Source organism: Stigmatopora argus, chromosome 12, assembly GCF_051989625.1.
Source record: "Stigmatopora argus isolate UIUO_Sarg chromosome 12, RoL_Sarg_1.0, whole genome shotgun sequence".
Taxonomy (NCBI): domain Eukaryota; kingdom Metazoa; phylum Chordata; class Actinopteri; order Syngnathiformes; family Syngnathidae; genus Stigmatopora; species Stigmatopora argus.
Window position 1 is genome coordinate 16475241 of NC_135398.1, and position 25577 is coordinate 16500817.

Consider the following 25577-nt stretch of genomic DNA (forward strand, 5'->3'; position numbering starts at 1 on the left):
TTATAATACAAAATATAGCACTGCATCAACTTACAAACAAATTCAACTTATGAACAATCGCTCGGAACCTAACTCGTTCGTAAGTAGGGGAGCGTCTGTATTTCAGTAACACGCTTATTTATTTATATATTTATTCATGTATTTATTTATTAACTTACTTATTACCTATCTATTTATGTCTAAAATGCCTTTCCTATTTCTGCATCCCCACCCTCTTGCTACTGTGACAACGAAATTTCCCAAATACAGGATGAATAAAGTTATCCAATCCAATCCAATCTGACCCTGATGTTGCGCTACTGTCTGACACTGATGAATGTCTTTCCTATTCTGAGACACCAGACCATGAGGCGATCGTCCCAAGCGGGAGGTCCAGGGAGCAATTTTCCCTCAACTGTGTGAGGGTTTTCGCCCCCTTCTAGTCTGTCTAAACTCCAGTTCGAAGTAATTTGTGAAGAATTTAGTTCAAAAGTAGCGTCGCTAACGAACGAATTTCCGATGTTTTTATACTCACAACAGGAAGGAATTGTGAGATAAGATTGTAAGATAAGATGACCAAGTCACTTTGCAATTGCTTGTTCATATGATATCAGTTTTTGTAAGTATAGAAACATTGTTGTCATAGAGACTTGACCCTGATTGATCAGACTTTGCCCAAAGTTTGGTCATTGTCATAGAGACTTGACACTGATTAAACAGACTTTGCCCAAAGTTTGGTCGTTGTCATAGAAACTATACTATACCGTTTTCCTATATAAAGACTCACCCACTGTTCATTCGGGGAGAGTTGCAAACTTTGCCTTCACAGCTGTTGGAGCTCTCTCCCCATCTTGCAGTCTGGTAATAAACCTATTTCCTTCAAATTTGTCTCACTCTTTCTGTGCCTGTTCTTGAAGCTATTTTCACAGACCAGACAATTACCTATTTCCTTCGGGAATGTTTTGACGGAATGGTTGTCTGTCTTGTGTTTTTGGCTGGCCACCGAGATATAATTAATCTATCAGTTATCGAGGTGGAAAAGATTTGGGAATCTCTGAAATTGCCAATAACCCCTTTTTCGGGATGGCATCGACAAAATATATCAGAAATATTTCGTCAGATGATAGTTTAATGAAAATACAACAGCAAAGTCCAAAATTGAAACTTCAGGTGTGTATGAACAAATAAAGTGTTCTGCGAAATGGGGATTTTGAGAGCATTGGGGGAAAAACCAAATTTGTAGATGTTAGAATTATTATGGAATATTCTATATGTGTTGTAAGCATTTTTCAATAAGTAATAAGGCTATAAACCAATTCACGAACCATGGACACTTTTCCTCCACATCGTCTCCTCAAGGCCCCACAGCTCGAGGACACATTGTTTTCACACACGCTTTTCGGCAGAACACAACGGGACTGTTTTGACGGGACTCCAGCAGAAGATGGCGATAATCGCATTATTGTTTGAAAATACGGCTTTGCTTTGTTTACCTTGAAAGCATTCCTCACACTGTTGTTTTCTAACCAGCGAGGGTGTTATTGTACTGATTACATAACCATGTTTTTCGAGTGTCGCGATTAAATACAATGATTCAGTTACTGCAATTCAGAATGCACTGGGGGCTAAGACGGTGTCACATTGCATCTCCTTGCAAGTTCGCCGCAGAGTTTGTTGAAAGATGTTTTTCCTTTTTTAATTAAATATTACTAATAATGATTTAAAAGGTTTGAATCATTATTCCAACAGTAGATAAGCTTTCTTGGGTGGGCTACTATATTGACTCATGCATGGGAAGTCTCATGTCTCAACAGCTGAATGCAGCGCCACTATATAACTTTTGTTTTCTAAAAAAAATCTTTTGGAAGGGATTTTTTTATCTGTGCTCCATATAATCCCAAGGGCAATACACGACCAAGGCGTGATCAATCCCCCTAAGAAATTTATCCATTTCAAAGAAATTTTCCAACAAAATTTATCTGGTTGACCATACAAATTGCGGCGGCCCGGCGGCTGAGTAGTTAGTGCATCGGCCTCGCAATGGGAGTCCTGGGTTCAAATCCAGGTCGGACCACCTGTGTGGAGTTTGCATGTTCTCCCCGGGCCTGTGTGGGTTTTCTCCTGGTACTCTGGTTTCCTCCCACATTCCAAAGACACGTATGGTAGGCTGATTGGACACTCTAAATTGCCCCTAGGTATGAGTGTGAGCGTGAATGGGTGTTTGTCTCCTTGTGCCCTGCAATTGGCTGGCCACCAAATTAGGGTGTCTCCCGCTTCTGGCCCAAAGGCAGCTGGGATAGCCTCCAGCACCCCCCGCGACCCTAGTGAGGACAAAGCGGTTCAGAAAATGAGATGAGAATAAATGGGACCTGATATTGAGAAACTTTGAGAAAAGCCCAAGAGTCTATTATCAAAATTGTTATCAATTAATATTAATACAGTAAGCATTAATACATTTGAATGCATGATTTATTTGGACGAAAAAGAAAAAAATAAATGTTTTAATGGAAAATGGAGCCTTGTTTTCATCCCACAACGCTCACCCATGTAAATTCAATCTTTACTTGGGTCATAAATGGCCAGATTTTGGCTTGGGAGAATGAGTTGCTGTAGATTTTAAAGTTCAAATTTGTTATTGAATTTAATTCATTACACACAGAGGGACATTTGGTTAAATCTATCAATTGGATGAATATCCTTAAAGCGTAATTTTGGAAAACATGTTGACAAAATCAGTCTTGCAAATTCAATGGTGATAAAAGAGAAAAGTTATTTGCTAAGATTTAAAACTCTAAGAGGAAATTTAACAATTTAATGTATGTGAATTTGAATTTTCTGAGAGTATCCCACATGCTTTATCAATACCATGGAGATCAACAATAGCAAAATTTAATTTATAAATCACCAGAGAGGGAACAATTTTGTGAAGGTAAACAATTGTTTTTATTACGTTAAATTGGACTTAATTATTGTAGGAAACGGTATCATTTGGAGATTTGGAATGAAAGCCTATTCGAAATGCTTTCTGTCCAGGTTTTATGAGTGGACTGTTACAATTTGATACGGCTATATGGTGTATTGCAAATGTTTTATTAATGAGTAAATGTTTCTAAGGAACAATTTGACCATAAATATTAAAAGATTGTTTTCTTTAATATCATGGTTGTCACGATTTCAAGTCAAAAGTTTACAATGACATGTTTCCAAAGATTAAATTAAATGTTGTTTTATTTGATTTTTTCAGAATTCTGATTAGTGAAGTTGGATACCTTCATTCATTTTCTTACCTTTTCTTTTCTCGTCTTTGGAACTTTACCAGAACTGACTTTGGGTTCATTTTGCTTTTGTTAACATTTTTACATCTATATAAATTGACTTGATATGCATGCAACTAAAATTGTCCAGGCAATTAATGTCTGAAATTAACAATACAGACGCCCCCCTACTTACGAACATTCAACTTACGAACAACGGTACATACGAACATGTCTGCAAATTGCGTTTAAGTCCAAAAATGTTCGCAAGTCCAATTTTGTATTTCGCGTCTTTTTCGGAGTAGTACTTCTTTCCGCCGCTAATACCGACGCCTGGCGCTGTGAGAGCTCAGCTCACCCAGCATCTACCTTCTTCGTTGCAATGCGGAAGTGCGTGAATGTATCTCCAGTGTGCAAAGAACCTTTTTCATTTGTATCATTAAATATCTCATGCATCCATTATTGAATATGGTTGGTAAAAAGCTAAAGGCTTCTATTGAGGGAGTTGCAAGGAAGAGGCAAGCCATTTCATTTGAAACGAGTGGCAATAATAACGAAGCTTGATGCGCGTCAGAAAGTGGTGAGCGTTGCACATTCAGTACCATTTATAAACAGAAAGATCGAGCAGCAGGACCCAAATATTGAACGTTGCACAAAGTTTGCAAATCAATTGAATGATGCCATACAGTGCTACTGCATCATTTATGATGAAAAAAAGAAGAAAACTGTGCAATCGTCATTAGGTCGCTTCTTTTGGCCAGTTTCTAATACATAAATCTATCTCTCTCTCTACAGTACTGTACATATTCTCTCCATTTTATTAAATGTTTTTTTTTTCAGTACAAACCAATGCGTGTTACTTATACAAGCCTTAAACATACAAATGCACTTATATAAACCTTCAATATACTTATATAGGCCTTAAACATAAATTATAATACAAAATATAGCACTAAATCAACTTACAAACAAATTCAACTTATGAACAATCGCTCGGAACCAATTGCGTTCGTAAGTTGAGGAGTGTCTGTATATTGTTTTTATAATTTTGATATTGAAGTGGATGATTGGTAGAAATGTAACTATACAGTAATCCCTCGAATATCGCGGCATAAACTATCACGGTTTCACTACATCGCGTTTTTTTTTCTGGGGGAAGTTTTTTTTGTTAATTACATTTTTTTTGTAAGTTCATAAAAATGTGAAAGTCCACGCTGAAACTCGCAAGCGTAAGCCACTCCCCCGTCCTCAGCTCGCTACTAGAACGCCACTGAAGTAAAAATAAATAAATACGTATATACATATATATATACATATATATACATATATATATATATATATATATATATATATATATATATATATATATATATATATATATATATATATATATATATATATATATATATATATATATATATAAAAAAGGATGACCACATTTTTTGTGTATCGTGGCCATGTCTGGTCTACATTAACCGCGATAATTGAGGGATTATTGTATTTTATTTTATGACTAACGATTGGAAAATCATTGATTAAGAAGGTTTAATAGGAAATTATAGACAAACTACAAACAAGGGTTATGTCCTTGTGGAGACGTCGAGGTGAGGTTACTAGGAATAGGACCCAATCGCGTGGAAGCAGGCGAGGGTGAGGGAAGTAGTGCTCATAACAAAACTTTAATAACTTAGGCAGGATCTTACAAAATAACAAAGACTTAGGAATCGAAACACAAAACCAAACCGGACTAGGGAAATCACGGGGAATCGAGGTACGAGGTAACACAGACACATGGCAATATGGCACATGGAAATAAGGCAGACGATCCGACATTGACATTATAATCAGTGGGGTTTAAATAGACACAACAGGAACTAATTTTGAATCACGCGCAGCTGCGCAAGCACAATGGCAAGGCAGGAGGGACAAACAAGAGTAGGGAAACGGACATCAGAACACAGGGAGAAGGCAATGGGAAAAACAATAACAAGCTACTCCTAACACACAATGTAATGTTACATTTTTTTGCAAAAAGCTACTAGGTGTCGGGTATCTTTAATTTAAAACAACTGGGTGTAATATGCAACGCAGTGCAATAAGTTATGTGGCTTCATTGCTGCAAAGGGCTTATCAGTCAATCAATCAAATCAAATCAAAAGCCTTTACAGTGGTACCTCGACATACGAGTGCCCCGACATACGAGCAATTTGAGATACGAGTAAAATTTCGGGCGAATATTTATCTTGAGATACGAGACAAATTTTGATATATGAGCATACAGCGGATGCGAGAGCCTGCTGATAAGAACATCATGGGCACTGTCTCTCTCCCCGCAACTCCCTCTTGTAATGTCTCTGTGGTCGCAACTCCCTCGTGTAATGTCTCTGCGAGCACTGGTGGGAGCGTTGCATTTTTTCAGTGTTTTTTTTTCCAGTTAGTGCGAATGGCGCATATACTACTTCTCGTTGGCAGGTGGTCGTGCGCCATCCTATTGTGAGGACCATTGTGTGCATCATTTTGAGAATAGTCTGAAGGGAATTCAAAAGCAAATATTTAGGTTGCATGGGAAAGTCAGTGTGGAGGCGGGGCAAATAGAGCCAACCCATGGGTATCAGAATATAAAACAAAATTTGAATTAAGTTTAGTGTAAGGTTAGATTAAACTTATTTTTGAGTGTGTCTGCATCATAATCCAAGTTAATTTAAATTTGTTTATGTTGTGTTACCAGCGCGTTACCGTGCAAAAAGCCCCCCCCCTCTGTCCCTCTCTCTCTACCCTCCGCGAAATCTGTCTAATTTTAGTCCTATTAAACACATTTTAGTATACTATTAAACCACTAGTTATGTGTTACTTTGTTAATAGATGGCAAATTAGAACAGATAAAACATTTTTCCAATCCAATATCCTGTTTTTGGTGTTTTTTCAGAGGGTTGGAACAAATTAATTTGTTTTTAGTTCATTCCTATGGGAAATGTTCGTTTGAGTTACGAGAAAATCGACATACGAGCTAAGTACCGGAACGAATTAAGCTCGTATCTCAAGGTACCACTGTATTGTCATCGTACACAGCTGCGTATAACAAAATTGGTGGTGCTACTCCACAAAGTGAGTTTTCCCAGTAAAAAAAAACATAAATAAGTAATATAAAAATATAAAAAGTCACATCCTGGCAAGGTAAATTCTAAAATATTGCACGATCTAAGATATTGCGCATTGTTATTGCACACCCCGAAGTTATTGCACAGAAGGGATTGTGTGTTGTGCTAATGCAAGTTCAGAGTCCTGATGGCTGTGGGTCGTGCTAATGCAAGTTCAGAGTCCTGATGGCTGTGGGAAAAAAACTGTCCCTATTTATCTGTGCTTTGTGAGAGCTGCAGCGTCTGCCAGAGGGCAGCAGCTGGAATAGGTTGTGAGCAGGTTGGTATGGGTTCCTAACAATGTCATCCAGTGAGGGCCTATAATCTTCTGGGCGGTGTTGATCACTCTACTGTATGGCTTTTCTGTTGCCGTGGTTCCAGCGTACCACACTGTAATGCAGTATGCCAGGATGCTGTCCACAGTGGCTCTATGGAAGGTTATCAGAAGCTTAGTGTCCAAGTTGTTCCTCCTGAGTTCCCTCAGGAAATTGAGTCATTTCTGGGCCTTCTTCACCACTGCCGTGAGAACTTGACCGTGAGGTGGACCCCCAGGAATTTGAAGGACTGGACTCTGTCTATGCATACTCCATTTATGAGGAGTGGGGCCAGATCTGTGCTGCGTTTGCGAAAGTCCAGGATTATTTCTTTAGTTTTCGTGGTGTTTAGTGTGAGATTGTTCACCAAACACCACAAAGACAGTTTGTTGACCTCATCTCTGTAGGCAGACTCACCCCCCTGAGATGAGTCCGACCACAGTGGTGTCCTCAGCAAATTTGATCATGGAGTTAGAGTGGTGGGTCAGTGGCGGTGTACAGTCGTATGTGTACAGGGAGTATAGAAGAGGACTCAGTACAGGGTTGAGGGGAGCCAGTGCTCAGTGTAATGGAGGAAAAGAAAAAGGGAGAGTTGGTGATTCAATTCTTTTAAGAAATATAAATTTATGCATTTGTTTCTGAATGTTAACTGATGTGAATGTAAGTATTGGAGAGAACGAGGGAGCTGTTTTCTGTGCCTAGCTGGAGAGGAGAGTTTTGAACTCCTGTGAGGAATCCAGCCCGGTTTGCCTTTAGTATTTTCTTTTCCTATGTTTTAGTCTACACGATTTTGTTCATATGATTCTATTGTGTTGGAATGAAGACTTCGTAAGGAATTTGGATGTGGAAGAAGCCAGTCTGGCTATTTATTATAGTATAAAAAAGGAAAAATGAACGAAACGGTTTCTAACCTGTTATGAAAGCAGTAAACAACATCCCATTCCACCAACATTGCCTTTCCTAACTTTACCTGCTTTGAACCTTACAGGGCAGGTCTGAATATAGTTCCAAGACAAAACTGTACCACTGATTCCACGTTTTGACCTATGGTGGTGATGTGGTGCAAATAAATTATATAACTCCTGTCAAAAAGAAACAGGACTATGTGCTTTGGTTTCACTGGTCTTACCAGTATCTGTTTTTACATCTACAGTCGAGGAGATACAATTGGCGGCTCAGAATTTCGGTGCAGCAGCTGGCCTCTTTTGACGGCGTTGAGCCTCATCAAGGGATGGTGATCCGACTTCCATTGATGCAATTTGCCTCAAGGAACAGATGGCAGCCACCAGTCTCATGGCTTTCCAGGACCGCATAGCAGTTGATATGCTTCTGCTTCTGTGTGCAATGTTTGGAGATCAATGTTGCACCTTTATTTCCAGCGACACGTCACTCGATGGGTCCCTAACCAGAGCCATTGAAGGCCTGCAGACCCTGAACCAGAATATGAAGCGGCATTCTGGAGTGGAACTGTCCGCCTGGGCAGACTGATGGGATAAGACCTTCGGCAAGTATAAAGAATTGGTCTTCTCTGTGGTGATCTCAATGGTTGTTTTGCTACTACTTTGACATTGTGTGGCCGTTGTGTTATCCCCTGCTTACGCTCTTTGGTGAAATGACTTATCATTACTGCAATTGCACCTACAAATTCCAAATTGCAAGAATTGTATCCACTTTTTAAACAAACTATTGGTGAGGGCATTGATGATCAATATGAAAACCAATTGGACGAGATTGATTTTGTTCTTCCTTTTTCAGAACTGACCTGCACATCCCCCCGGAGGTGGAATTATATTTGTCATAAAAAGGAATTATTAAAATGTATGTCAGGCCCCGGACCAGACTGGTGGCTGGTTGTGCCTGCCACCCAATCACAGGCCCAGCCCATAATGACTCAAGCGCTTTCAGGTGTGATTCATCAGTCAGTGAGGAGTATTTAATGCCACCAAGAACGTGACCACACCGCTGGATCGTCTTAATCAGTTTACAATTAAGTACCTTCTCGCACTCACACTTCTCCTTGCTTGTCTCTACTGATTTCTGACCTCTTGTTTTGTTCCCAGGATCCCGACCACGCTCAGCCCCACGACCACGATCTCCCTCTCATGCACTGTAACCTTTGCTCTAGACTCCACTACATACTCCTCGGGTACCGACCTTCCTGCCACGACTGTGGCCTGAGAGGTTGGAACCCCTTTTTCTTCAATGGTCAACTCCACACATTGTACTATACAAGGCATACGATCAGAGGAGGGAAGTGCTACGTAACTTTGTAAATGCGGCCCGCGGGGTGACCGATTGGATGCAGTTAGAAACAGGGCTTGATTATATGGTCATTCAGCGTGCACCTTGTGTGCCCGAACCGCACACGCTACTAAAAAAATTGGATCCTTTCTGTGAAGATGTTAGGTTTATCGTTATTATGACTTTGTATTGAACTATAATAATTACATATATGTGCTTCCAATGAAGCTTAGTAACATTAAAAAAGTCATTTTCAGTACATCTGCTAGCAACCGTGATAAACAATGGGAAAGGTCTCTATCCGTCTGGACTTATCAAAATTGTTTTGAAACCTCGACCTCTCACACGGATCCGGGAGGATTGTTTTGTAACCTCGACTTCTCACACAGTCACAAGCTCACACTGAAGATCCGGGAAGGATTCTTAATTGTTTTGACTTGGATTTCCGCACCAGGTGGCGATACCGAATTGACCTCCGAAAAGACTTGCAATTGTTTTAAAATGGATGCTTGCTTGATTTAACTCTTATGCAATTGTTTTGATTTCTGACCTTAATTGTTTTGAATAGTCTCGCTTGGTTTACCTCTTATGCAATTGTTTTGAATAGATGACCTTAATTGTTTTGACTCTAATGCAATAAAATGGGCAGGAGAGGATTCGATTCTCTAGAATGATCTGGGACGAAGGCGAGTCAGGATCGATTCTCTCTTGCAAGATAAAGCAGAATATTCCTTCAATGGCTTCCTTTTCTTAAAGGGTATCTATTGGTGAACCCAAAATTTTAGTCCTACGAGCTTGGGAGTCAACATACTGGAAGGAATCCGGGCGCTGGTCGACATCTGGGAAAGACCGTGGCCACGACGTCTAAAACCCTTTGCGGGCTGGTTTTCGGCAGAGCGCCTGGATTCACGACGGTTGAAGACTAATCCTACTAAGGGAGGCATCTGAGGACATCTCTGGTGAGTTCACATGAATGGCTGCATGTTGCGACTGAGGCTCCAAATGCGCGAAAGGGGCATTGCATGTGAAGGTCCATTTTGAGAAATGAGACTCGCGTCCTGGGGACGGCGACATTAAAACCCTGTGAATACTAGTCCCTAACAGGTGAAGAGACAGAGCATGAGTCTATGAAGATAATCCTAAGGAAAAACAAACGGAGGGCGGAAAAGGGGAAAAAAGCTACTACCTGATTGCACACAAACTCACTTCAAAGTGGGGAGCTCGGATAATAAGGCGGCTAAAGATGACAATCAAAACAGCGTCTGCCGTGTAAGGATTGGAAATTGGTTGAAAATCAAAGTGCTACAAAGGTTAAACACCTAAATTTATGGATAAACAAATATGGGTTTGCTGGCCAGCTTAATATGCATAAAATAATAGACCTGCAGGATAAAATACGCACTAAGCATAGAGGTAATCTATATATAATATGTGAATGGAGATAAAAGCGAGACGGCTTCTTCCACAGATACTAATTATTGCCAAATAATGCGCCGACTGCGGGGAAAAGCGCTCTGTTTGCTGCAGCTGCTGATTTGATTGGAACACGAGAAACATGCGGGGCGACCGATTGGACGGTGTTAGAATCAGAAGCTTGATTATATGCAGTCATTCAATATGCGTCTGGACCGCACAAGCAACTAAAATTTTTGGACCCCTTCCGTGAAGACATTACAATAATTGGCCTTGGGGGTGCTGAAGCAAACTTGAGGGAAAAAATGTTTTTGCTATGTGTTGGAGTTATTTTGGGTACTATTATAAATGTGCTTGAAATATTAATCATTATATGTATATGTGCTTGCAACGAAGACAAACGCCTATTTTAATGCTCACCGAAAAACTCAAAGGTCACTCCCCTCTGCAGCTGGCTCCGAGGACTGTTGATTGTTTTTTAACCCCGACCTCTCACATGGATCCAAGGACTTATCAAAATTGTTTTGAAACCTCGACTTCTCACCTAGTCGCAAGAAGATCCAGGAAGGACACTTAATTGTTTTGACTTGGATCCCGCATCAGGTGGCGATATCGAATCGACCTATGAAAATAATCGCAATTGTTTTAAAATGGATGCCTGCTTTTTTAATTCTTATGCAATTGTTTTGAGTCCTGATCTTAAGTATTTTGAATAGATAACCTTAATAGTTTTGACTCTAATGCAATTAAATGGGCAGGAGAGGATTCGGTTCTTTAGAATGATCTGGGACAAAGGCGAGTCAGGATCGATTCTCTCTTGCAAGATAAAGCAGAATATTCCTCCGAGGACTCCCTTATCTTAAAGCCTATCTATTGGTGAACCTATCATTTTGGTCTTACGAACCTGGGAGTCAACATACCGAAAGGAATCCGGGCACTGGTCGACATCTGGGAAAGACCGTGGCCACGGCATCTAAAACCCTTTGCGGGCTGGATTTTCGACGACGGTAATCTATATATAATATGTGAATGGAGATAAAAGCGAGACGGCTTGTTCCACAGATACTAATTATTGTTTTTTTATGGCGAAATAAGGTGTGATGGGAAGGCAAAGAAAGTTGAGCGGCGTGGGAATGAGCATGTTGATAAAAGCGAGGCGGCTGGCGGGGCCTCCTCGGGTGACGGGAAAAATATTTACCGAGCGTAGCGATGTTAGCCAACAGATTGGAAGAAGGGAGCTGAGTAAATTGGACAGAAATCGGTTTTTCAGGGGGTGCTGTGTGCTGGGTTTGTGGAAAATTGGGGCATATATCACGTGATTGCCAGGAATACGGGGTCTCTAAAAACAAGGCCTAATCGGCATGACTAGCCGGCATGCCTGCTCAAAATTATTTGAGTGGGGACTTTGAATATAAGGATGTTGAGCTAAATTTAATGAAAACATTGGCATTTGATTTGGTTGAACCAGGGATCAAATTTTTCGTGAATGCAATTCAATTGGAATTTTTGTGTGATACTGGAGCTTGTAAAACAGCAATTAAAATGGATATGTATTTATTTTTCCAGGTGCTAGATGTAGTGTTAATAGTACCTAAATGTACTGTCAATTTACTGGAACAAAATGGCTTATTGCAGCTTAGCCTGGCTTTGATCCCGTCTGCTAGCGGGAATATGGTGGTTAAAACACAAAAAGAAATACAAAACGGCCAATTAAATGTTTTTATCATGCTCTAGACTTGCCAAATAATGCGCCGACTGCGGGGGAAGCGGTCTGTTTGCTGCGGCTGCTGATTTTGATTGGAACGGGGAGAAACAAACAGAAGCTTGATTATATGCAGTCATTCAATATGCGCCCGGACCGGACAAGCGGCTAAAAAAAATTGGACACCTTCCGTGAAGACATTACATCAATTGGCCTTGGGGGTGCTGAAGCAAACTTGAGGGCAAAAATGGTTTTGCTATGATATAGTTATGCTTGCAGCATATTTTGATTATGGGGTCTTGGCAAAATATTGTGATATAGTTGGATATCGGAAGAGGAATTAATTAAGCTTATTATGGATTAATGGTAGTCTTCTCTAAAACGCATTATGCACAGCAAAAAAGAAAGACATTTCAAACATGATACCTCGCTGGGGAGGCATTTGTAAACAAAGATAAGATATATTCAAAATGATTTGCTGAGAACCTTAATTCAAAGATTAATCTCAATGTTTTCTATGCTGGTGTAAATTTTCTGGAGTAGGATTTCTGGATTTACAATTTCATAACAGTAGTACTTACTGTTACTACTACTTTATTTTCTCTATTTCTTCTGTCACGTACTGTTCTGCGTGATCTCCAAATGGCTACTACTTTAAACGCAAGGATAAAATAAAAAAAATGGCAGCACATTATAGTATGTACTTGTATTTAGAAATATGTCCAGCGGGGGGCAGTACATGCCCTTGTTATTCCTAAATGAATGTTATCTGTAACGGGCCGTATATGGCCCGCAGGCCGAGGTTGAAAAACATGTACACACACGATCCGGGGGCGGGGCGAGCGCGTGAATCCCGTTTCGGCGAAATGTCCGTTCGGCGAAACGTCCGTCGGCGAAACGTCTTTCGGCGAATCATCCGAGTACCGGGCCGTGTGCCACTGGTAGAGTCACAAATGGCAAGGTTGTTCCAAGGTGAGGCACCAGACAAAGAATGTCTCAGAATACCTCTTATGATGAACAACATTATTGAACAGCGTTTTCCCTCGTTTTCCCAGACGTGGGTCACCAGGGCCCCACTCTGGAGCCAAATCTGTAGGTGGGGGACGATGGCAAGCGCTTGGTGCCCGGTACCTGTACCCATGGAGACCGGACGGGCACAGCCCACAGAGACTACGTGGGTTTCCCTTCCCATGGGCTCACTACCTGTGGGAGGGGCCAAAGAGGTTGGGTGCGATGATAGTTGGGCGGCAGGCAAAGGAGGGAGGCGGTTCGATCCCCGGGTGCAGAAACTGGCCCTTGGACGTGGAATGTTTATTCTCTGGTTGGGAAAGAGGTACTACGTGATGTTGAGAAGTTCCGTCTTACGGTGAGAGGTGGCATGCAGGTGTGGGCGTACTTATTGCCCTCTGCCTCGTTGGCTGCACATTAGGGTTCACCCCGCTAGATGAGAGGGGGATGGGACCTGACTCTTTTTTGTGCGTACGCACCAAACAGAAGCTCAGAGTACCCACCCTTTATGGAGTCCTCAGAAGGGGTACTGGAGAGTGCTCCTTCTGAGGACTCCCTCGTTCTGCTGGGGAACTTTAATGCTCACGTGGGAAATAACAGGCAGACATTGAGGCTCTTGGGACATGGAATGTTAACTCTCTGGTTGGGAACGAGCCCGAGCAGGAATGTGATGTTGAGAAGTTCCGAAACCAAAACTTCAAAATCGGCGAGCTTACATCACAGGGAGAGGCAACCATTGAGGCCCTCAAACTGGATGCAAATTCATCAGATGATGGTGAAAATTTGTCGTCTGGAGAGTCCGAGATGTCCGTTGGCCAAAATCTACTAAAGAGACGTCTTGGCATGCAGAAGCCTAGTCGCACCCAGTTTATGGACACATCGTTCATATTGCCGACTTCCAATATTGTTGAACGTTTTTTTCAGTATGGCTTCGATTGTTTTTAACGACCGCAGAGACAGCATATCCCGAGTGCTTGGAAATGCTACTTTTTTTGCACACTAACCAACGTTTTTGGGATCGTGAGTTCGTCTCTTGTATCGTATCATCCAATCCTCTTTCGGAAGGTTCCCGATAGTTTTCTATTTTTCATACCAATCTACAACCGCCGCGAACCCAAAAAACGCAATTTTCTCCTTGATTTCAGATGGGAACTTTGGGGTTGCAGTCCCAGGGGTCATCAAAATGTAATTTTTGGGGTTTAAATCTATTTTTCCCATTAAAAAATAATAACAATTTTCTCACGCTAAGTGCCAATATAATTTTCACCCAATTATTGATATACAGTCATACCTCTACTTACGAATGCCTCAAGGTTAAAAGTTTCATGTTACGAATTTTTGTTATATCCTAATAAGTGACTCGATACGAAAAAGATCCAAGCTACAAAATCCCCCAAAAAGTAAATGCATTTCCTTTTCCGTTATTTTATTGAATTCCCCTTATGAAGCTGTTAGAATTATTAGGTAATATTCTATATGTGTTGTAAGCATTTTTCAATAAGTAGTAAAGCTATAAATCAAGTCAAGGGATGGACTCTTTCCTGCGCAGTTCTCTTCTCAAGGGCAAGGGAAAAGAGACGGACACCTTTTCCCAGCAGGACCAAATGAGACTGTTATGTCGGGGCTTCACCAGCAGATTTGAAAATACGGCTTTGTTGACATTATAATACTGCTTTGTTGACATTATAATGAAAATATTATGTACCATTGTTTTGGGGAGATGTCACACCATTTCATTTTGAGACTGTTGTTTTTCCAAACCAGAAGGTGTTATTGTACTGATTACATGAACATGTTTTTCGAATGTCGCGATTAAATACAATGATTCAGTTACTAGAATTTAGAATGCACTGTGGACTAAGACGGTGTCGCATAGCATTTTCCTTGCAAGTGTAACCAGAAATGTTGAGAGATGTTTTTCCTTTTTTAATTAAATATTACTAATAATGATTTAAAAGGTTTGAATCATTATTCTAACATTTTGGTCCTTCGAGCCGGATTATAATGTCAACAAAGCAGTATTATAATGTCAATGATTCAGTTACTAGAATTTAGAATGCACTGTGGACTAAGACGGTGTCGCATAGCATTTTCCTTGCAAGTGTAACCAGAAATGTTGAGAGAGAAAATCTGTTGGATCTGTGGGAAAAAAGGTCATATATCCCGCGATTGCCCAAATAACAGGGCCTCTAAAAGTGAAGGCCAATCGGCATGACTAGTCGGGGGGCCTGCTCAAAACGAGATAAGCAATGGATTTGAGCAGAGAGAAGTGGAACTAAATTTAGCGGAGATATTGGCACTCGATACAATTAAACCTGAAATCACACTGTTCGTGAATGGGATGCGATTAAAATTTTTGTGTGATACCGGGGCTTGTAAAACTGCGATTAAAGTGGATATTCCAGGGGCTAGACATACAAAACGGAGGGTGTTTGTGACAACAGCAGGTGGGCAAGTTGCCGCCGTTTCGGAGACATTTCCGGTTTGGATAAGGGACCCGGAGGGGGAGTCGTGCAAAATGTCTGTGCTGGTGGTGGCCCGTTGTGTCATGACGGTCGTGAGTTGAATGTGAGAGTGCATGAACTGATTGATCGGGTTACGGGGAAGTTTAAAACAAAAGCTAATTATACCGTGATCAGCAGAGCTAAGCAGAGGGATGGTGAGCCTTTTGCAGACTATCAAATCAGGATGACGGCTTGTTTTAAGGCCAACAGCGGCATCGCTTAAGACCACGCGGCGGGCAGCCTTTATCAGGAGCAGCTAAAAAATGTGTTGCATGCTCATTCAAATTATACGCTTAGGGAATGGGTTGAAAAACATTGGGTAGACAGGTCTACGGGCACGCTTGAACAATACGTAAATCAGGCGATCCATGCAGAAGAGGTTTTAAAAAAGAAAAGAAAGGGGGGGGCACCCTCTAACGAGGACGGGATTTTTTACCAAAATAAGGGGTGGGAGCGTAAACCTTTTAACAGGGATAATGAGAAAAAATATGCAGGGAAGTTCAACAGAAATCGAGGTATGAGAGAGAAAATCTGTTGGATCTGTGGGAAAAAAGGTCATATATCCCGCGATTGCCCAAATAACAGGGCCTCTAAAAGTGAAGGCCAATCGGCATGACTAGTCGGGGGGCCTGCTCAAAACGAGATAAGCAATGGATTTGAGCAGAGAGAAGTGGAACTAAATTTAGCGGAGATATTGGCACTCGATACAATTAAACCTGAAATCACACTGTTCGTGAATGGGATGCGATTAAAATTTTTGTGTGATACCGGGGCTTGTAAAACTGCGATTAAAGTGGATATTCCAGGGGCTAGACATACAAAACGGAGGGTGTTTGTGACAACAGCAGGTGGGCAAGTTGCCGCCGTTTCGGAGACATTTCCGGTTTGGATAAGGGACCCGGAGGGGGAGTCGTGCAAAATGTCTGTGCTGGTGGTGAATGAGTGTCCTGTCAATTTGCTGGGGAGGGATGGCCTATTACAATTGGGCTTGGCTTTGGTCCCCTCCGCTAGTGGTAATATGGTGGTTAAAAGGCGAAAAGAGATCCAAAATGGCCAATTGAATGTGTTGCAGGGGTGCCAGCCTGCGTTTTTTTACTATACGCTAGAGGTGTCAGATAACGCGCCGACGGGGGTGGGGAGCACCCTGTTATCTACAGCTACAGATTTGATTGGAACGCGGGAGAGTGTTGAAAAAATAGACTCCCTCCAGGTGCTGATGTGGTACAAGAGATCTGAAGGGCCTGATGAAATCTATGAAAACAGATTGGCACAGGTCATGCCGGCTGAAATTAGATTGGAATACCTGTACACGGATGGTATTTCAACAGTTGTGGGGGGGGTTGAGTTGTCTTTGGGATATAGAAACCTTTTTCTTGAATGGGCAACTCCACACATTGTCTTATGCAAACCGTACAATCAGAGAAAAGAGGTGCTGCGTGACTTTGTACAAACGGCCCGCGGGGCAACCGATTGGAGTGTATTAGACACAGGGCTTGAGTATAGTGAAATTACGGAGACATACAGAAAAGCGGTGTTTCAAACTATGGACGTACGGGTAGGGATCTACCTGCAATGACTAGCACGATCGGCAACGGGGATATACCTATTATCAGAAGAGGATGAGGAGCTGTTAGCAACAGTCCCTCCCGAGATATGGTCCAAAGGACCTTCTGATGTAGGACTAGTAAAGGGGGTGATACCGGTGATAATTAGACCAAAATCTGAACTCAGGCCCTGTGTCCGACAATATCCGTTAAAACCTGATGCTTTGGAAGGAATAAAACCTGTAATTGAGGATTTGTTAAAAGGGGGGGTTATTATTGATTGTGAGGATTCACCTTGCAACTCTCCAATTTTTCCAGTGAAAAAGGCGGCCCCTTCTGGGGGATGGAGAATGGTTCAGGATTTACAAGCGGTGAACTCTGCAGTAATTCAGCGCGCACCTTGTGTGCCAGACCCGCACACGCTTTTGAATAATTTGGATCCAGATGCGGCATTTTTTACAGTAATCGACATAAGCAACGCTTTTTTCTCCATCCCATTAGATCGGGATAGTCAATTTTGGTTTGCCTTCACGTTTGGAAGGAAAAAATATACTTTTACGAGACTGCCACAGGGATACTGTGAAAGCCCCACGATATATTCACAGATTATGAGTAGCAGTGTGGCTAGGTTCCAACCGCAGGGGGGAAGCCAAATTATTGTGTATGTGGATGATGTACTAATAGCTTCATCTAGTTTAGAAGCCTGTAGAATAGACACTGTAGCCTTGATAGGGCACCTGGCGGCGGAAGGCCACAAAATAAGCAAAAACAAATTGCAGCTTTGTAAAGAACAGGTAAAATATTTAGGATATAATCTGGTTAAGGGTGGAAAGAAAATTTTAGATGACAGAAAGAAGGTGGTCTTGGACGCACCTAAACCACTGACTAAAAAACAAATAATGTCATTTTTAGGTCTCACTAATTACTGTAGGGCATGGATTCCAAATTATGCAGAAATTGTATCTCCCCTTGCTAAAATAATGAATGATGGTTTAAAAATGTCCTCGGCTCTAAATTGGACAGCAGAGGCTGAGACGGCATTTTGTACGTTAAAGCAGATGCTAGTAGCTAGTGGTACTTTAGCGTTACCTAATTATAACAAGCCTTTTGTGCAAATGGTGGACTGTAAAGGGGAGTTCATGACATCTGTGCTGACTCAGGAATTCGGGGGGAAAATGAGGCCTGTTGCATACTTTTCGTCCAGATTAGATAAGGTGGCCTGCGCGCTTCCTCATTGTGTGCGGGCGGTGGTGGCGGCTTCAATGGCGGTGGAGAGCAGCGCTACGATAGTGCTTTTTCATTCTTTAACCCTTAGAGTTCCGCATGCAGTGGCGGCGTTATTGCTACAAACAAACATGAAATTTTTGTCTCCGGCGAGACATTTGTCTTGTATAGCCATTCTGCTTTCGCAACCACATCTCACACTCGAGAGGTGTGTTAAAATTAATCCAGCTACTTTGTTGCCACTTCCTGGGGAGGGAGAGCAACATGATTGTCAAGCGATAGCCGAAGAGGCTACAAAGTGTAGGAAGGATTTAAAAGATCAACCGCTGGACAGCGGTGAAGTCCTTTTTGTTGATGGTTCCGCTAGTAAGGACGAAATGGGAAAAACTCGGACGGGGTATGCGGTTGTGACCGCGACTAAAATCTTAAAAGCGGAACCATTGCCGTCCAATTACTCTGCGCAAGCGGCAGAGTTAATTGCATTGACGGAAGCATGCATCCTGATGAGCGACAAGGATGTTACAATTTATACAGATAGTCAATATGCATTTTCATCATGCCACGTTTTCGCTAGTTATTGGGCAAATAGGGGTATGATATCTTCCACGGGCAAAGCGGTGACACATGCTAAATTGTTGCAACGACTGATAGCTGCGGTGCAGCTCCCAAAACATATTGCTGTTTGTAAATGTGCAGCACATACTTCAAAAAATGACCAGGTTTCCTTGGGGAATGCCTTTGCTGATGTGGCGGCAAAGGAGGCTGCAAGGAAACCCTTTATTGGGATGATAGACTCGGTGTATGACGAAAACATCTTACCAGATGATATTTTGGCAAAGATGCAGTTACAAAGCCCACAATCCGAATTCAAATTATGGATTGATAAAGGGGCGAAATTGCAAAATGGGGTTTATGCGAGCATTGAAGGCCAACCAATCTTACCAAAAAATTTGTTTAGATGGGCGGCCATTTTGAGTCATGGCAAAACGCATGTTTCCACGGCGGGAATGGTTGCTTTGGTGCAACGGCACTACAAAACGTATGGATTTAATCTATATGCAAAAAAATTTTGCAGAGCATGTTTGGCTTGTGCTCGGCATAACCCCCAAGGGGGGATACGGCCAAGACGTGGGCAATTTCCAAATGCTACATATCCATTTCAAAGGATACATATGGATTTTATTGAATTAAGTAAAAGTGAGGGGAAAAGATACTGCTTAGTGATTATTGATGCCTTTTCAAAATGGGTTGAAATTTTCCCAACAAAACACATAGATGCGTTAACGGTAGCCAAAGCATTATGTAAAGATATCATTCCACGATATGGAATCCCAGAAACCATTTGTAGTGATAATGGCACCCATTTTGTTAACAAAATAATTGATGGAATTGGCAGTAGGTTCCATATCTCGTTGCGAAATCATTGCGCCTACCACCCACAATCGGGGGGCCTTGTCGAAAGGATGAATGGAACTATAAAAAATAGACTAAGAAAATGTATGGAAGAAACAAAGAGACCATGGACAAAATGTATTGATTTGGTGAAGTTACATATTAACATCACGAGCTCAAGTGGGTTAACCCCATATGAAGTCCTGTTTGGTAGACCATACAAATTGCCATTATTCACTACACAATGGGAATTGGATGACGAGGCAAATTTAGCTGACTACATGAGAAAATCTTTAGAAAAACGCACCGAACTTAAGTTACCAGAGGGAGATGGTTCTTCTCAACAGGAAACGGACGGAGCGAAGGTGGTTCCTGGAGACTGGGTGCTGATACGCAGTATAAAAAAGAAACATTGGAGTGACGCAAAGTGGGAGGGGCCATACCAAGTGTTGCTGACCACGCCAACAGCCATCAAGATAGCTGAGAGGGGAACCTGGATTCACCTTTCACACAGTAAGAAGGTTATCTCAATTGAAACGGTCCAAGAGGAACCCCATAAACAAAGATAAAAAGTCATGGTAAAAACAATTGTTGCCCTCGGGGCAAAGGCATTAATGATTGTGACTCTATTCCTCTCCATAATAGGGCTACTTTCTCCAGTTGGAGAGAAAGGCGGAGGCGTTTCAATTAAAGATACACCTTCTTACGGGAGGGTAAAACGAGCAACAATAACATGGGACATAACATTACCTACTGACTCAAATTTCCAAACATGCATTCGAGATGACACCCCCAGACGATTAAGCACACGAACACTGTTTTGCCTTCCATACAATAGAACTACGGATATCTTCCTTTCATGGAAGAAAATATTTTTAGACTCATGGACATCCCGGTCGCCATACAAGGGATCAACCTATGGTAAAGGATATGTGTGGTACATGACAGCCCTGAGGAGGGGTTGGGGCAACCTTGTTGCAGAAACTGGTCAAGATTGGCGAGCTTGGATGTCGGACGCGTGCGCAAAAGCCATCAGGCCCCTGATAAAATTAACCCAGACGATGGGGGGAATACAAATCAGTATTCAGACTGACAAATTGACTTGTGGAAGAGATCCTTGTCTGACGTTTTTCCTAAGCCCATGGTCAAGGGGGGAAAACCCTTATTACAAATTTTACATTTGTGTTTCAACAGTAATTACCATGCCTATGGAGGCCGTGTTTAGGGCGTCAGAGAAGGAAACAACTGAAAAGGCCGTAGTAAAATTGAAATCTGAAAAAACCACAGATGATGAATTCATTTCTGCAACAGGGATTTCCCAAACGGGCAATAATTGGTTGTTGTTGATGGAAAATGCAGCTAAGGCTATCAATCAAACCTGTATAACATGTATGGGGCCACGCCCCCTCTTACGAGTAGTGCCCGCGCAAATTACCCCTGATTGTGTAAATGAGATAATGACAAAAGAAGATGTAAGCCCAAAATGTATGAAATGGAATAATGTCTACCCAGTTACAACGACAGCGAAGGACAAGCCTAACTTTTCAACACATGTCGCGTTTAATCATTTTACCTGTTTAGTCCTCACAGGGCACGGTCCGGCACTGGGAGCGATAAATGTGACGTGGTGTGCCCACGTCCTAAAACAGACTGCACCCCTGATACCACGTTCTGACCTATGGTGGTGGTGCGGCCAAAACAAATTATACGACTCCTGCAAAAATGCCGCAGGACTTTGTGCCTTGGTCTCACTGTTATTACCAGTGTCTGTTTTTCCATCTACAGTAGAGGAGATACAATTGGCTGCACAGAAATCTGGTATGATGGCGGGCCCCTCGCGACGGCGGCGATCGGCATGGAGAGAGGAGGATCCGACCTACATTGATGCGATTGGCGTCCCCCGGGGAGTCCCAGATGAGTATAAGTTGGTTAATCAGATCGCAGCAGGTTGGGAGTCTATTTTTCTTTTAATTACTCCAAACAAAAATGTTGATCGGATAAATTACCTGCATTACAATGTCCAAAAACTTGGAAATTATACTGAACAGGGATTTGTGGCGATAAAGGAACAACTAGCAGCCACCAGCCTAATGACGTTCCAGAATCGCATAGCAGTGGATATGCTGCTCGCGGAGAAAGGGGGCGTGTGTGCAATGTTCGGAGATGAGTGTTGCACTTACATACCGAACAACACGTCACCCGAGGGGTCCCTCACCGACGCCATTGATGGCCTGCAGACCCTCAACCGCAATATGAAGAAGCATTCTGGAGTCAGTGAATCCGTCTGGCAGCGCTGGTGGCGGGATATGTTTGGATATGTTCGGAATTTGGCTCAATCCGTTGCAGTTTCCGTAGCCCTTTTTGCTACGATTTTGACATTGTGTGGGTGTTGTATTATTCCCTGCTTAAGATCTTTGATAAGCCGACTTATAACCACTGCGATTGCCCCTACAAATTCCAAATTGCATGAATTATATCCCCTACTGAGACGTGCTGACACTAACAGTGAATTCCAGGAGCATGGTAATTACGAGGATGGATTGGACGAAAATGATCTTATTTTCTGTTTTTCAGACCTGCCGAACGAGTAGAGCCTAAGCGGGTAAAATTAAAACAGCCAACGGTGATATCCCTGTTATTTTGAATTTGTCATAAAATGAATAACAAACATATAGTAAAAGGAGGGAATGTTAGAATTATTAGGTAATATTCTATATGTGTTGTAAGCATTTTTCAATAAGTAGTAAAGCTATAAATCAAGTCAAGGGATGGACTCTTTCCTGCGCAGTTCTCTTCTCAAGGGCAAGGGAAAAGAGACGGACACCTTTTCCCAGCAGGACCAAATGAGACTGTTATGTCGGGGCTTCACCAGCAGATTTGAAAATACGGCTTTGTTGACATTATAATACTGCTTTGTTGACATTATAATCCTGCTTGAATGCTTTGTTTTCCTTATAATGAAAATATTATGTACCATTGTTTTGGGGAGATGTCACACCATTTCATTTTGAGACTGTTGTTTTTCCAAACCAGAAGGTGTTATTGTACTGATTACATGAACATGTTTTTCGAATGTCGCGATTAAATACAATGATTCAGTTACTAGAATTTAGAATGCACTGTGGACTAAGACGGTGTCGCATAGCATTTTCCTTGCAAGTGTAACCAGAAATGTTGAGAGATGTTTTTCCTTTTTTAATTAAATATTACTAATAATGATTTAAAAGGTTTGAATCATTATTCTAACAGAAGCCATTAAAAACTAAAAATGCAACGTGGAACAAATTGGGCCCAAAGTAAAAGTCTAAAATATACAGACGCTCCCCTACTTACGAACATTCGACTTACGAACAACGGTACATACGAACATGTCTGCAAATTGCGTTTATGTCGAAAAATGTTCGTAAGTCCGATTTTGTATTTCGCGCCTTTTTCCGAGTAGTGCTTCTTTCCGCCGCTAATACCGACGCCTGGCGCTGTGACAGCTCAGCTCACCCAGCATCCACCTTCCTCTGCCCAGTTCGTTGCAATGCGGAAGTGCGTGAACGTATCTCCAGTGCGCAAAGAACCTTTTTCATTTATATCATTAAATATCTCGTGCATCCCTTATTGAATATGGTTGGTGAAAAGCGAAAGGCTTCTATTGAGGGATGTGCAAGGAAGAGGCAAGCCATTTCATTTGAAATGAGTGGCAATAATAACAAAGCTTGATGCGCGTCAGAAAGTGGTGAGCGTTGCACGTGAATACAACTTGAATCGTTCGACCGTCAGTACCATTTCTAAACATAAAGATCGAGCAGCAGGACCCAAATATTGAACGTTGCACAAAGTTTGCAAATCAATTGAATGATGTCATACAGTGCTACCGCATCATTTATGATGAAAAAAGAAAACTGCAATCGTCATTAGATAGCTTCTTTCGGCCAGTTTCTAGTAAATCTCTCTCTCTAATGTATGTATACAGTACAGTATTCTCTCCATTTTATTAAATGTTTTTTTCAGTACAAACCAGTGTGTGTTACTTATACAAGCCTTAAACATACAAATGCACTTATATAAACCTTCAATATACTTATATAGGCCTTAAACATAAATTATAATACAAAATATAGCACTGAGCAACTTACGAACAAATTCAACTTATGAGCAATCGCTCGGAACCTAACTCGTTCGTAAGTAGGGGAGCGTCTGTACTACAAAGTGAACGGCTTTCGGGCCGGGAAGAATTGGCTCTTGCCACCATCTGGTGGACAAACACGGGTATTACATCTATAACGGCCGCGGGGGAGATATTTCAGCGGCGCAGGGCACATTTTCATATGCTATATATTTTTTAAGACATCAATAAATCTTTTCCTCATAATTTTCCCTCATTTTTATACAAAATTGGGACAGTTTGACCAATTTTAAAGCGTTTAGTTGGTAGTTATGCGAGGACCGTGGAACGAATGAGAGAACTTACATATAAAGTACACCTCGACGTACAAATTTTTCAAGTTACGAAAAAAGTCTTGGAACCAATTAATTTCGTAAGTAGAGGTACGACTGAATATTTTGATTAATTCCTCACAGTGGTGTACCGAGGAATTTTGCGCCCCAGAGCAAGTTCTAGACGGTGCGTCCCCTCAATGTCAGAAATCAATTATAAAAGTGTCACATTATGTTGGGATTTTGTTGAAGGTGTGTGTGCGTGTTTTCCTTGCGTGTGCTGTCTGGGTGATGTGTGTAAACACCACTTAACAGATGACAATTGTTACACACTGAAACAAACAACTCCTTGATGAATGACTGTCAAGACAAGAATCAGGAATTTTGGTGTACTATTCCTATACCTATCTTGCTACGGTGCAGGGTTGAAGGGTCCATGGGTAGAATATGAACTGATCCAACAAGACTGAACAGTACTTATTGAAAAAAAGTTAATTTAATGAGGAATCCAAATTTGCTCAACATCAAGTGGTTAGTCAAGAGCTGTAGGACTTTTCCAACTAAAGACAATTAATAGGATGCTGGGATTAATAGTACACATACAGTGAACATAAACTCCATTAGTGTTTCCCAACCACTGTGCCGCGGCACACTGATGTGCCGTGAACAATGGTCAGGTGTGCCGCGGGAAATTGCAAGAAGTCATAAAATTTTATATTCAGAGAGAAAATTTTATATGAATATAACGAGATTAAAATTGAACTATTACAAGATAAAAATCAAAATATGATGAACGTTGTGAAACAGTCATTTTGTTGCTTATTTTTCTCTAACATGTACCGGAAGTTGTTTGGTTTCTAGAGCATCAACTTTTGGCTTTGGAGAAAAGTGATAAAAGTATGCGATCAAAAACATTACATTACTTATTTTTGCATCACTGGAACCGGAAGTTGTTCAAGATCCGCAGACAGCTGGACCAGCTTGGGGTGCCACTGTACGCCGTGGTTAAGGAGAATGTGGGCGATGAGGTCCAGAACTTCCAGCCGTTCTTTGACTGATGTGCTGTGAACAATGGTCAGGTGTGCCGCGGGAAATTGCAAGAAGTCATAAAATTTTATATTCAGAGAGAAAATTTTATATGAATATAACGAGATTAAAATTGAACTATTACAAGATTAAAATCAAAATATGATGAACGTTGTGAAACAGTCATTTTGTTGCTTATTTTTCTCTAACATGTACCGGAAGTTGTTTGGTTTCTAGAGCATCAACTTTTGGCTTTGGAGAAAAGTGATCAAAGTATGCGATCAAAAACATTACATTACTTATTTTTGCATCACTGGAACCGGAAGTTGTTCAAGATCCGCAGACATCAACTTTTGGTGACATTAGGTCAGTGTGCAAAATTTGATTTTGGAATAATTTTGGAGGTTTATG

General features: G+C 41.5%; 1 protein-coding gene across 4 annotated transcripts in view; it reads left to right on the forward strand.

Moving 5' to 3' along the window:
- Nucleotides 1-25577, forward strand: part of LOC144085517 (uncharacterized) — a 65031-nt gene that overhangs the window by 18010 nt on the left and 21444 nt on the right. For 2 of the 4 annotated variants that reach the window (XM_077614858.1, XM_077614861.1), the window contains 2 exons: nt 7838-8188; nt 8440-9651. The gene's annotated coding sequence lies outside the window, so the exon portion shown is untranslated. Of the gene's footprint in view, nt 1-7837; nt 8189-8439; nt 9652-9681; nt 9885-25577 lie in introns of those variants that run through there. The other 2 variants (XM_077614859.1, XM_077614860.1) reach the window with 2 other exon arrangements.